Source organism: Gossypium hirsutum, chromosome A12, assembly GCF_007990345.1.
Source record: "Gossypium hirsutum isolate 1008001.06 chromosome A12, Gossypium_hirsutum_v2.1, whole genome shotgun sequence".
Classification (NCBI taxonomy): Eukaryota; Viridiplantae; Streptophyta; class Magnoliopsida; order Malvales; family Malvaceae; genus Gossypium; species Gossypium hirsutum.
The window spans coordinates 5,485,601-5,499,642 of NC_053435.1; positions in this window are offsets into that span (position 1 = coordinate 5,485,601).

The following is a 14,042-nucleotide window of genomic DNA, read 5'->3' on the forward strand; positions in this document are numbered from 1 at the left end:
TTCGCAATAAAGAACTTGTTCATTGAGAATTCGTGTCAAGGTGGAGATTGTTAGAATTAAGTGACTCGAATCCTTATTTAAATAAATATAGTGGTAAAATAAAATAAAAGTAAAATCCATATAGAACTACACTTCTTTTATTTTATTTTAGAAATTAAACTCCATCTATTTTATATTGATTAGAATAAGGTGTTTCAATCTTACTACACTCCTATTAGAATATGGTTTTACAAGCCTATAAATAGGCATAGTCTATTCCTCTTGTAATAATTCGAATTCGACATAGTGAATTTTCTTCTCCTCTGCCCGTGGGTTTTTTCCCAAAAGGGTTTCCATGTAAAATCTGTGTGTTCTTTATTTTATTTTATTTTCACAAATGCAATGATAAACAGGTTGATGAGTTGTTGAATAGGTCTCTTAGGCTCTTGGATGTGTGTGGTGTAGCCAAGTCTGGTTTATTGCAGGCCATAGAAGATACCTAGAAACTTCAATCAATTTTGAGAAAAAAACGTGATGAAGCTGAAATTATTGCTGAAGCTAAAGGATACTTAGCCTCAAGGAAGAAAGCAAAGAAGTGAATGAACAAGTTTTTGAGAGGTTTGAAGATTAAACCTGACTTGTAATATGATGTTGAAGCTACACTTAACATGTTGAGAAAGGTAGAGGGAGTTACCCTCACCATGTTTGAATCATACTTATATTAGATCAATGGCGCAATGATGCAACCAAAATCTCTTGACTGGTCATTGTTTTCCAAGCAGATGCACTCTAAGCCTGTAACTTAGGAGGGAAAAGTAACAGAAACCAACGAATTCGAGAAAATGAATGCAGTTTTAAGCACTCTCATTGATTACAAGGCTAGAAAATGTAGCAACATGAGCACTGAGAATGCACAAATTAAGTTGGAGTCATTTTGAAATATTTTCAAAGTATATATAGTATTTCAATAGTTGCAAATGAAAGTTAGTAACCAGAAGTTAATATCAGTTGGTTATTAAAAAAAAATTGTCACTATTTATAGTGATGAGTTATGTAATAATAAATAGTAATAATTATGTATTTATGTATTGAATAATTATATTTATTGCTAAATATGATTATTCGTTTGGAAAGTTATGACCCTAAGAAGAGATATAAAGCCTCCTATAAATAGGAGTGAAAATTCATTTTTATGATAGATCAAAAAAGTATAGAAACAAAGTTTCTTTTTATTCTCCTACCATCTTTTATATTCCTAGATTTTTTTATGAAGAAATATTTCAGAAATTCTTTATAGAAGTTGATATCCTTTCTATGCTTTGCTCAATGCTTAGTGGACTGTTTCTGTCAGTGCAAAATGTAGATAGTCATTGGGCTTCATTGTATTCTTGAGGTTCATTTGCCAGTAATTTTTTTGCATACCATAATATAAGCGGGGCGAATAGGTCCTTAAAGAAAGTGACATTGATACATGCATTGAAACCATCATTAACTTTTCATAAGTTCATTTTTATCCCCACAAATCAACAATTTTATGAGAAATTAAATAAAGTGTCTGTTTATTATCTTTTCACATGACACTACAAGCATGGTACTATGAGGATGGCTATCAGCAAATTTGGTTGCATCGAGGTCAATGATCTTGTCAAAATTTGATTTAGAAGAAATATTTATCGTAAGGAAATGTATGTCCAATTTATTGTTTTACTCATTTTGAATGAATTAAATTTCAGCAGTTCTTATATAGACAGTGTTGAATAAAACAAGTTAGTAAACAGAAATAGATAAATATAAATAAATATTTATATATAAAATAAAATATAAATAGAATAATTTATATTTCAATTGTCAAATAATTAAATCAATAAAAACTGTAACAAAAAGTTGAAATCAAAAGGAAGAATAGAGATTTTACTAAATGTTGAGGCCTGTTAAACATAGTTTCCTTAAGACATATTTGGCCACTCCTACAGTACTTGGAGAAACATTGATCGAATGTCTCCCAGGATACAACAACAACAATGATCAAAGCAGTAGCACCTCTGTGGTGATCAACGACCGAATGTTGCCTTTTTCTATCACCGGAACATTGAAAAATATGGAGAGGAAAAAGAAGAGTTTTGAGAGCACAAGAATTTCAGTGTGAGAGAGTATTAGTGTTGGAAAAGTTCTACAGAATACATAGCCTTTTTAGGTATTTAATAGGGAAATCTTCCATTAAAAGAGATTATGTCTGAGGAAAAATAATTTCATGTTGGGCTAAAATATTCGCAGACCCATTTTAGGCTGGTCTGAACATTTTGTGGCGCCCACGTCGTATAGGTGCATCCCAACCCCGTCGGGTTTGGACCTGCACCCCCTGCGTGCGAGGTAAGGTTCCAAGCTTAGTTATTTAATCACTCTTTAAGAGGGTTCCCATATATATGCACTTTTCACATTTGGTATTTAACCAATGTGGGATCTAAGCCTTTACTTTTCCTCAACAAATATTTCCAAGTAGCTTACTTTAAGCATCAATTTCTCATTCATCACTCAACCATTATGAGCATATGATATACCATTGTAAAGGTCTCATGGAGTAGAATATGAAACCATAATTTTATGATTCAACTTTCCATCTTTACCTATTGAGAATATGCCTCAAAGTTCCCATAAAATGTAATTTTTCCAACAATCCCCCACATGAATGAAAATTTATAGTTTTATCGAAAAACATTGACTTAATGTGGTGATAGAATCTAAGATCAATAGTTGCATAGGATATGTAGGTATCTACCTTTGAACTTTCCTTTGTGAAAGTATATTTACTTTACTAGCTGACCAGTAAATGTAATGTCCTTGAACTGTTCTTTCTTTTGTGTAAACGATGATATACCTCACGCAACTACCTTCCTGGAAAGGTTTTAATTCTCATGGGTATGTTCATATAGCCGTGAACATCTCCTAGTTCTGTAAGAGTTCGAGAGAACTATGCCCTAATAGTCTCTTTGAAGCGGCCCCACTTCACTGTCACATATGTGACTAATGTTGTTCGGCTCACCAAAACACACAATAGTCATTAAAAGCATTGCTTAACCTCTCTCATTTTTCTAGTCACTGTTTACATCATAGGAACGGACTTGGGATAAGAAACCCCCACGGTGACCTCACAAGGTCTATGCAATTAGGTTGTCCCTTTGAACCTAAATCTTTGGATCTCTAGTCAACTAGGTTGGATTTTCCTTCACATAGCGCCTTTAATTTTCATGGGCTTTAGTCCCATTCCTTTTGATGTTTTATCAACCTGATCTCGATTTAAACATTTAGTTAGTGGATCCACAAAATTTCTTGTGATTTTACAAAATCAATAGAGATAACTCAGTTTGAGATCAGTTGTCTAACGGTATTATGTTGACGACACATATGTATCGACTTACCATTATACATTGCATTTTGTGCTCTACTAATTGTTGCTTGGTTATCACAATATATGCATATTCTGGGCACAGGCTTTGGCCAATCAAGAATATCCTCCAAGAAGTTTTAAAGCCATTCTGCCTCTTCTCTAGATTTGTCTAAAGCTACAAACTCAGATTCCATTGTGGGTCTAGTTATAATCGTTTGTCTTGAGGATTTCCACGATACAGCTCCTCGTCCCAATGTAAAGACATATCCACTTGTGCCTTTGATATCTTGAATATCAAATATCCAACTGGCATCAGAGTATCCTTCTAAAATAACAGGATCTCTAGAATAATGTAATCCATAGTTCTGAGTATATCTGAGATATCTCAATATCCTCACAATTGCTTTCCAGTGGTTTTCACTTGGATTTCTTGTGAATATGCTTAAACTACTCACGGTGAAAGCAATGCCTAGTCTAGTACAACTCATAAGGTACATTAGACTGCCAATGACCCTAGAATATTCCACTTTTTTAGCGCTTTCACCTCTGTTTTTAGACAGATGTTGGCTTGTATCTACTAGAGTTCTGGCTATGTCGTAATCATCCTTGCTAAATTTCCCAAGAATCTTGTCCACATAGTGTGACTGAGTCAATATGAAACCTTCAGATGACCTTTTAATTTGGATACCCAAAATCACATCAGCTAGTCTCATATCTTTCATGTCAAATCTTGAATTTAACATGTCTTTGGTATGTTTTACCTTTTCATTGTTACTTTCAACAATGAGTATGTCATCAACATATAAGCATAGGATTATATATCCAATATCGGTAGTTATGACATACACACATTTGTCAGACTCATTAATCTTGAAGCCATTTTTCATCATGACATTATCAAACTTTTCATGCCATTATTTTGGTGCTTGCTTAAGTCCATATAAAGACTACACAAATTTACAAACTTTCATTTCTTATCTTGGAACTACATGACCCTCAGGTTGTACCATATAGATTTTTTCATCAAGATCTCCATTTAAGAAACCTGTTTTAACATCTATTTGATATACTTCTAGATTTCACAATGCAGCAATTGCAAGTATCACTCGTATAGAAGTTATTCTAGATACTGGAGAAAAAGTATCAAAGTATCAAGACCTTCTTTTTGTCTATAACCTTTTATAACCAATCTAGACTTGCACTTATCAATTGTTCCATCTACTTTCATTTTCCATTTGAAAATCCATTTAGAATTTAATGGTTTAATTCCTGGAGGAAGATCCACTAGTTCACATGTATGATTTTGCATGATGGGATCAATTTCACTTTTAATAACATCTTTCAATGAGGTGCTTTTGAATGATCATATAGCATTATTATACATTTGAGGTTCAACCTCTAGCATAAATGTTAGAAAATTCGATCCAAGAGACTTTTCTACCCTTGCTCATTTACTTCTTATTGGCTTTATCTCAGTTTCAGCCTTGTTAGGACTATTTTCATCTATAGTCTCTAAAGTTCGTTTTGTTAAACTTGAATAAACTTTTCTAGCTTTACAAGGGAAGATATTTTCAAAGAATGAGACATTCTTTTATTATAATATGGTATTCTTGTGAATGCCAAGATTTTTCAATTCATACACAAGAAACTTATATGCATTGCTATGATCTGCATAGCCAATAAAAATACAATCCACCATTTTAGGACTTATTCTCATTTGCTTTGGTAACAAAGTCATTACCTTTATAAGACACCTCTACACTTTCAAGTAGTTGTAGGAAGGTTTTCTACCTTTCCATAACTCATATGGTATCTTTTCCATTTTCTTGTGGGGAACCTTATTTAAAAGGTAATTAGCTGATAGAATAGTTCCCCCCACATGTTTTGTGATAACCCAGAGCTTCCTAGCAATGCGTTCATCATTTATTTTAGAATCTGATTTTTTCTACTCGGCTACTTCATTTGATTGAGGAGAGTATGGTGGAGTCACTTCATAAATAATACCATGTTGTGCACAGTATTCACTGAATGGTTCAACATATTCACCATCACTATCATTTCTCACCATCTTAATCTTTTTATTAAGTTGGTTTTCAACTTCCTACTTATAGAGAATAAATTTCTCTATAGCTTCGTCTTTACTCTTAAGCAAATACACGTAGCAATATTTTGTGCTGTCATCAATGAATGTAATAAAATATTTATTCACTCCTCTTGTTTGAACAAACTTTAAGTTACAAACATCGCTATGTATTAGATCATGTAGTTTTATATTTCTTTCAACAGTTTGAAATGAAGACCTTGTTAATTTTGTCTTAACATAAGTTTTACATTTATATTTATAATTAATGTGAAATGAGGGAATGTGCTCCAAATTAATTAATCTACGTAAAATATCATAATTAACATGTCCGAGTCTACCATGCCATAAATCAAATAACTCAAGCATATAAACAGAGGAAGAAGCGACATTTTTATTCATTGTCTCTGCTTTTATAGAGATTGCATTAAGTTTCCACATGTTATTTAATACATATCCCCTTCCTACATACATTCCCCCCTTAGAAAAACTAGTTTCTGGGATTCAAACACCAGCTTAAAGCCGTGTACACTAAGGAGTGTCCCAGAAACAAGGTTCTTATGTATGTTAGGCACATACAACACATTTTGAAGCTTGAGTTCTTTGCCAGAAGTCATCTGTAAGATCACAATACCCTTCCCCTTGATCCTAGAAGTTGCAGCATTGCCCATATGGAGCTTCTCCCCATTTTCACAAGGTTCCAACTCAAAAAAAGAGTCTTCGTCATAACAGATATGACGTGTGGCACCTGTATCAAGCCATCATTCTCTTGAATTTGAATCAACCATGTTGACTTTAGAAATCACAGCACATAAGTCCATATCTTCCACAACATTGATGGGAGTTTCCATTTTTTGCCAAGAAACAAAATTAGAATTAGAAAATTATCAAACTTTTGTTAGACGATAGAAATCTAATAAAACCCAAAATAAAAGTTTATATGGTCTAATAAAAAATACAATAAAACAATGCATCAGGTAGGTCACCCTAAAAGAGATGTGGTGTACTCAACACGCTTAAATACCAAGCCTTTCAAAGAACCAATCCTAAACATGCATTCTCATATTGTTTTTTTTTTAATTCACTGTTGATAAATTTCCTTTTTAATTCACAATTTAATGCCACAATTAAGCCAAAAAGTAAACAGAAAATTTCCCTTTAATTTTGTTAAACGGTATAATTAAAATTCTGAAACAAAACCAAAATCAATTTTGTTAAACGGTAGGACTAAATCTTGAAACAAAATTATGTAATTAAATCAAAATAAATTCTATTAAAAAACAAGAATAAATCCTAGAATAGAATTATTTGATTAAGTCTTCGTTTGGAAAAAAATTAATATTGAATAAAATCTTGTTAAACGACGGGAATAAATCCTGAAATAGATTTTATTTAATTTAATTCTAATTTGAAAACAAAATTAAATCGAATAGAATCTTGTTAATCGGTGGGAATAAATCCTAAAACATATTTTATTTAATTTTAATTTCTCGTTTTAGAAATAATATAAAAAAAAGAAATAAATATGTTGAACAGCGGGAATAAATCCCAAAACAGATTTTATTTTAATTTAAATGCTCGTTTTGGAAATAAAATCAAATTGTTATAAAATCCGTTGAATGACGGGAATAAATCCCGAAAAATATTTTATTCACTTTTAGAAAATTTATTTTTAAAAAAAAGATATGTTTTTTTTTTCTTTTTGCCTTGGTGTCTCGTTCTTCTCGGATTAGAGAATTACAAATGATAAAGATCTATCTTAAGATATTGGACAAAACACGCTAGTGAACAAAATAGATAAATATAAATAAATATTTATATATAAAATAAAATAATTTATATTCCAATTGTCAAATACTTAAATAAATAAAAACCGTAACAAAAAGTTGAAATCAAAACAAAAGGAAGAATAGAGATTTTAGTAAACGTTGAGGCCTGTTAAACACAGTTTCCTTAAGACATATTCGGCTATTCCTACAGTATTCAGAGAAACGTTGGTCGAATGTCTCCCAGGATACAATAACAACAATGATCAAAGCAGTGTAAAATCTGTATTATGCAAAAATTAAATCTGAATAAGTGCCTGCCATTAAAAATTAATTTGCAACAGATAATAGTTATATTATAAAAAAAAGTATAAGTGTCTCATGGATTAATTTTTAATAAAGTAAATTACTAGTTTATTATATACATGATATACATGCATAGTTATGATTGGGACATATTTATATAATATATATGATATTTTTATATTTTTACAATCATGAAAAGGAGAAAGAAAGAAAGTTAATGAAAATTTTAAGCAACGCAAGATGCCTTAAGCCGGAAACATATGTTTGTTCGATGATTTCAAATACAAATAATCATTTCTATTTCGTAAACTTCCAAACATGAAAGGTTATGACTTTTCAAAAAGGCCATTATGTACTTATTGGTACATTATATAAAGATGTTTGGTTGGAATTGAATTAATTTAATTCATTCCATCTAATTTGTGAGTGAATTTTTTATTTCAAAAATATTCTTTTTTTATGATATATATTTAATTTGAGATATGAAATTATTTGTTTATTGAAATCATGATACTAGTAATTAGCATTTGGATGACATTGACGAGACATTATTTTCATTATTAAAAAATGAAAGTTTGTAGATGATTATATAATGTAAATAATTTTGGTTGTTGTTTTTGTTAAATAACCTTTTAAGTTAAATGAATTTTATATATGATTGCACATTTTCTATTCTATGTTATAAAGTTTGTACTAGAAGTGGTTTTAACTAGAAATGAAATAAGTCATATTTATATATATGGTTAATTTTTATAGTTAATGTAAAATAGTGGAAACCATTAACTTATATAATAAGATCACAATTCTGGTATGAAATATTCTAGTTAGAATATATAACATGATAATTATATAGTTGAAATCGAGATCATATTGTGCATATTTGCAATGGTGCATGTGGTTTTTAACATATGTCTTGGATATGATCTATACTCTTGTGGTTCTATAAAGTTTTTGAGATGTAAATTTTGAAATTTACTTTGGAAGTCATGAATCGAGATCTCGTGAGTATGAAAATAGCACTATGAATGCTATTTGACTTATTTATGTGGTGGACATGATTTTGATTATAGTAAACAAATAATTGCTAATGTCCATAGGGAAGGGTGAATAAATGTGTAATTTTATAGTTACTTGATTGGAAAATTGATGGTCCTCTAATATGACTATATATGTTACACCCTTATATATATATATGTGTTAAGAAAAATAATGTTATTTGACTATTAATGCAAAAAAAAAAGTTTTAAAATCATGTATTGACTTTGAAAAGAAACTATGACAAATAGAAAATATGTTGTTTAGTTTCACCAAGGGACTCTTTACAACAATTTACTTGGTGAAAAAGAAATGATGCATGGTTTCATATATTTGGTGATTGTGAAATTAATTTTTTGGATATCAAGAAATAAATAAAGTAGTCAAATATAAAATTTTCATGATAAGAAAATATGAAGTGATCACTATAATTTCACAATAGTAGAAATTATATCATTGATAGTATTCTTTTGCGAAAAAATAGGATGTTAGTCTTGTGAATTTTCAAGACACAAATAAATATAAAGTTTCACCATGTGGTATAGATAATTAACATAGCTATTTTGAAAAATTGAAAATTTAGGGATATGAGGTATAAACTTATAATATTTGAGTTACTCATGATGAAAACTCAATTAACGATCGGGATAACGTCAAGCCTTGAGTTCAATGAGACAAATTACATCATTAGTATGTGATTACTAGCATTATAAAATAATATATAATATATCACTCCAAGGTAAAAAGTGTTAGGTTAAGGATAAGGAAAGAATGAGAGTATTAAACTCTTAATGGACCCATAACATAAATATGTTAGAGTGCAGAATTATGATAACACTCTTGATGAGATCTACTTATGTGAGCGGAAGTGTGACTGCTTCTTGGAGTTCAAGGGTTTGGCTCTAATAACACCCATGAAAAGAAGTTACAAATACATAACCGTAATAGTGTCACTGGATATTGTGCATTGACTGGTATTAAAATCATTCTGTGAGATGTGTTAATACTTGTATAATATAAAGTTTATTTGAATTTTAGATTTCGAAACATGTTGATATCTAAGAGATTAAAATAAAGTTATATGGTAAATATGGATTAAAATTTAGTGTTGTTCAAGTTTGTAAATAAATAAAGTTAGAAATGTTGTTAAGTAATACGGTTTAATTGTGACATTTGGTACCCAAACTCGACGATCGGTTTGGGTATAGAGTGTTACAATACATGTACAACATGTTTGCTTTAATGGAATTACAATGCATTTACGTCCAAATTCTGAGGGGACCATCATTCAAGTGTTTGGTTCAAATCTATCCCACATAATACCTAATCTTCATTCTAGCTCAATGCCTTAAAAATGCTAAATGGTTATTTAGCACTTAGCCCATGTAATGACAAGTCAACAAATACAAGGAATGGCTTAAAATTTTTTCCTTCGCAGCATACCCATAAAAAATCACAAATTTACAAGCTTATATTGTAACACCCCGTACCCGAGACCGCTGCCAGAGTCGAACTCGAGGTGCTAACGGACTTAATTCCTTACTTAAATAGCTCATACAATTCATTTTTAAAATTTCCAGACGAGCTGGCTAACTGTATCACAGTCACTCTAAAAATCATATCTCGAGTTCCAAAACTCGAAATCCAATTCCGTAAATTTTTCCTGAAACTAGACTCATACATATATTTGGAAAAAACCTAGGAATATTATTCTTTCACCATTCTCTTTCAAACATTCACTTTTCATCTTTCTATCAAATTGAGGGAAAGAAAAGCTCAAAACATCGAAGTCGTCTCTAAGTAAGCATCAATTTTCATGGGGAAGATTCAAGCTTCTTGAAAACTGAACAATAAGGGTCTTTAATACTTGAGTTTGATTTGAGTTTTTGACTTGTTTTTTCTTCAACTGTTAGAGAACTTGAAAATGGAAAAATATGAGTCTTTGATGCTTGGGTTTGATCTGGATTTTTGAAATTTCTTTCTCAATTGAAATTTTAACTTTCTTTTACTAGTTTTTGGTTTTTTTTCCTTTGTTCTTTTTTAGTTTTTACCTACAAAAGATCTCATCTTTTCCTTTATAACAACAAATAAGATAGAAAACAAAATGAGGAAAAAAAATTGCCACCTTCAGTTGATTAGCCTTGCATTTCTTAACTTCATGGTAAAGTTCTTACCTTTTGATGCTTTTTTTTTTGGGGATTATAATGTACTTGTTTTAGTACTTTGAATTTTTTTTAATATTTCAATCTAGGTTTTATTTTATTTTCTTTTCTTTTTTGAAATGATTTTGACACAAATGATATTCCCCACTGTGGTTAACGGGTGTTCGTTAAATCTCTACGATATTATGCTCTCAAACAGCTCTGCCTCACCCTTTGTTGTATGCATCTGTCATTGCTTTACTTGGTAGTGTCTGGTAAAAAGGAAAAAAAAAACACAAGGCCATAATCACATGTAATACTCTTGTACACGGTAAACCAATGATTTTAATAGCAAAAAATGATTTCATAGAAAACTATTCTTTCTTTAACAATTAATATTGCTTTCTCGTTTTTTTTTCCTTTTTTTCTTTTACATTTTATGCAAATTCTGCACAAAATAATATGTATATTTAGATTTCTTATGTAAAGTTTTCTCTTTTCTTTGATTAGAAGGGTTTACTCATTGGCTAGTAATAGTATACTATTTTTCTTTTCTTTTTTGATGAATTTTTTATTTGTTTGGTTGCTTGTGTGGGATTATCCAAGCATTCATGAAAGGTCTTTTTTTTTTTTGGTTCTTCAAGTTTGGGAATGATTTGGTGGGTTTCATATCAAGTGGTTAATTATCTTTTTCTCTTTTGATGGATAATATATTAAGGTCAACTAGATTTTCCTTCTTGATGGTTGTTTTGAATTCAATGAAACCAAAATTTTAAGCTAATTTTATATTGTTTAGCATCATATTATTTCAATTTGTTTAAGAAGGAAGATAAAGGTGGTAAGTTCTTTTTTAGATATAAAGAGAGAAAAAAAAATGGAGAAGAGGCTAATTCATGGATTAGAGAAGAACAAAATTTTCTCATACAGTTTATCATAAGTTAGATTCATCTAGATTGGTATCTTTGCCTTTCAACCTACAGTTAGATGCAAACCAAGAGAGGACTTGAGGATCTAAACCTTCTAATTCGAAGTTTGATCACATCGTTTCTTTGATTCAGCAGAATCTGATCACGAACAATCAACGATCTGTTTCTCCATTGGTTCAGCGGAATCTATTTTTCTTTTGCTTGTTTCTCGAAGTCCAATCTTGTGATTTTTTTATCTTAGTTTAATTTTTTATGGGTTTCCAGTGAATTATTGTGTTTTGAATTTTTTTTGGGGGGATATGTTGCATTTAATTTGATTTGGGTTTGCTTTTATTTTGTAGGTAAGCATGATTGTATGCTTTGAAGATATAATTTTACTTTGTAATTTCCGCAATTTCTGTAAGCTAATTATCAGGACGTGTTACATTCTTTTCGTTTGTAATCTCTGCAAGGATTTTGGTTTATTCTTTTTAGCTTTGCATTGAGTGCTTTGAATGTAATTGCAGGATGATATATTGACATGGAAATATGTCATACTAATATTGTCACTTTTTGTATGTGTAAATGAGTTTTCTACTGTAATTGGACTCTTGAAAGCTGGCCATGGTTTGTGATGTTATTTAGATGCTAAGATGATGGTTGGATTATGTTGGTGCTACTTATTTAACAATATTTTTATTTTGATAGTAGCACTCTTTAACAATACTAGTAAACAAAATAACCAAAAAAGAAGAGAAATTTTAATACAGAAGCTTTGTAGATCTAGGCTTTTGGAAGGTTTTTAGGAAAACCAAAATGGAAAATATGAAAGAGGAGAACAAAAAAAGCTCTTAGTAAAATTTGGATAAATTCATGTTGATGGCTAACAGTGGCGGAAGGCAGCAACAACAGCCACCAACAACAATGGTAGTCTGTTGGATTCTGGAAAAATGTAGGAGAGAAAGATGAAGATGAGATGAAGATGAATTTGGGGAGAAAGAGGGGACCAACGAATATGAAGAAGATGGAGAAAATAAAAAAATATTTTAATATAATTTAATATAAAATATTATTTTCAAATTTCAAAAATTATAAAAATAAAATATTTTAAAATAATTTAATAAAAAATATAATTTAAATATTTTATATTTTAAAATAATTCTTTTGGTAGAAAATAAATATTAAAGGGCATAATAATTTTTTAATATTAAATTGATGTGAAAAATACATTAAAATATTAAAGGGCATATTCGTCATTCGAGTTTTTTTTTTGTTACTTGCTATTACATATCTATTTCTTTCAACTAAACACATGAATACTGTAATAGCCCATTTTTGCCCGACCCATTCCAGTATTTAAAATAATAAACCCCCAAAAAATAAAAATAAAACAAAGTCCAAATCCAGTACAAAATTACAAACATATAATTTGGCCCAATTGGAATGGCCCATTACTTGAAAAGATTTAAGGTTCATCTATAAGCTTGACTCATATGGAAATATAATCTTTAAGGATATGCAATCTTAGATATGATATGCAATCTTAGATATGATATGCAATCTTAGATATGATATGCAATCTCGAAGATGTGATCTTGTAATCTTGGAGATTTAATTTGTAGATATCCTTTAATCTTAACCGTTGATGTAATTAATCTGTACCGTTGGATTTGGGGAGGCTTCACTATAAATAGAGGCCTCTCCCTTCATTCTAACACACTTGAGTTTTGGGAAGCAATAAGAATTCTTGAGAGCATTCACTCAAATTTCTCTCCTTCTTGCGTTCTTACTCTCTGTGAATTGTTCTTATTTTATTCTTCGTCTATCTTAATTTTTCAACCCTTTTTTTATTTTAATTTCTTCATTTTTCAAATATGTATATTTATTCCTATCTTTTATACATTTTATTATGTATTTTATATATTATAATTGTAGTAGCCCAAATTTAACTATGCTCAAATAAAACAAAAGAAAATAAATAAATAAATAAATAAATAAATATCTATTTATTAAACTGTCCATCAAAAGTCCAAGTTACAAAACCCAAACATAGGGGCCCAATGTCTAAACATAACAAACCGACCCAAACCCCACATCGGGCCCAAATTTTAAAACACGTTACACAACAGACCCCTAAAAACACTTGGTCCATCTATCAGGCTAACCCAAATCTAAAAGCAGCCCAAAAGGCCCAAATGACTTAAGAGAAACAGGAAACCCTAGGGTTTCCTGAAGACTACAGCGCCGCAGCATCTTCTGGAAGCCTCGGGGAGAATCTGTTCAACTCTCCAAATCGAGGCCATCAATACACTGTTGACACGCCATTAATGCGCTGTCCAGAAGCTTGTCTCTCTCACGACCGTCCAGCTCTTGAATCAAGGTCTGATCGACTCTGTTCCAGCGACCTTTTCGCTGCCGAGATCATTGCCCCTGATTGTACCACCA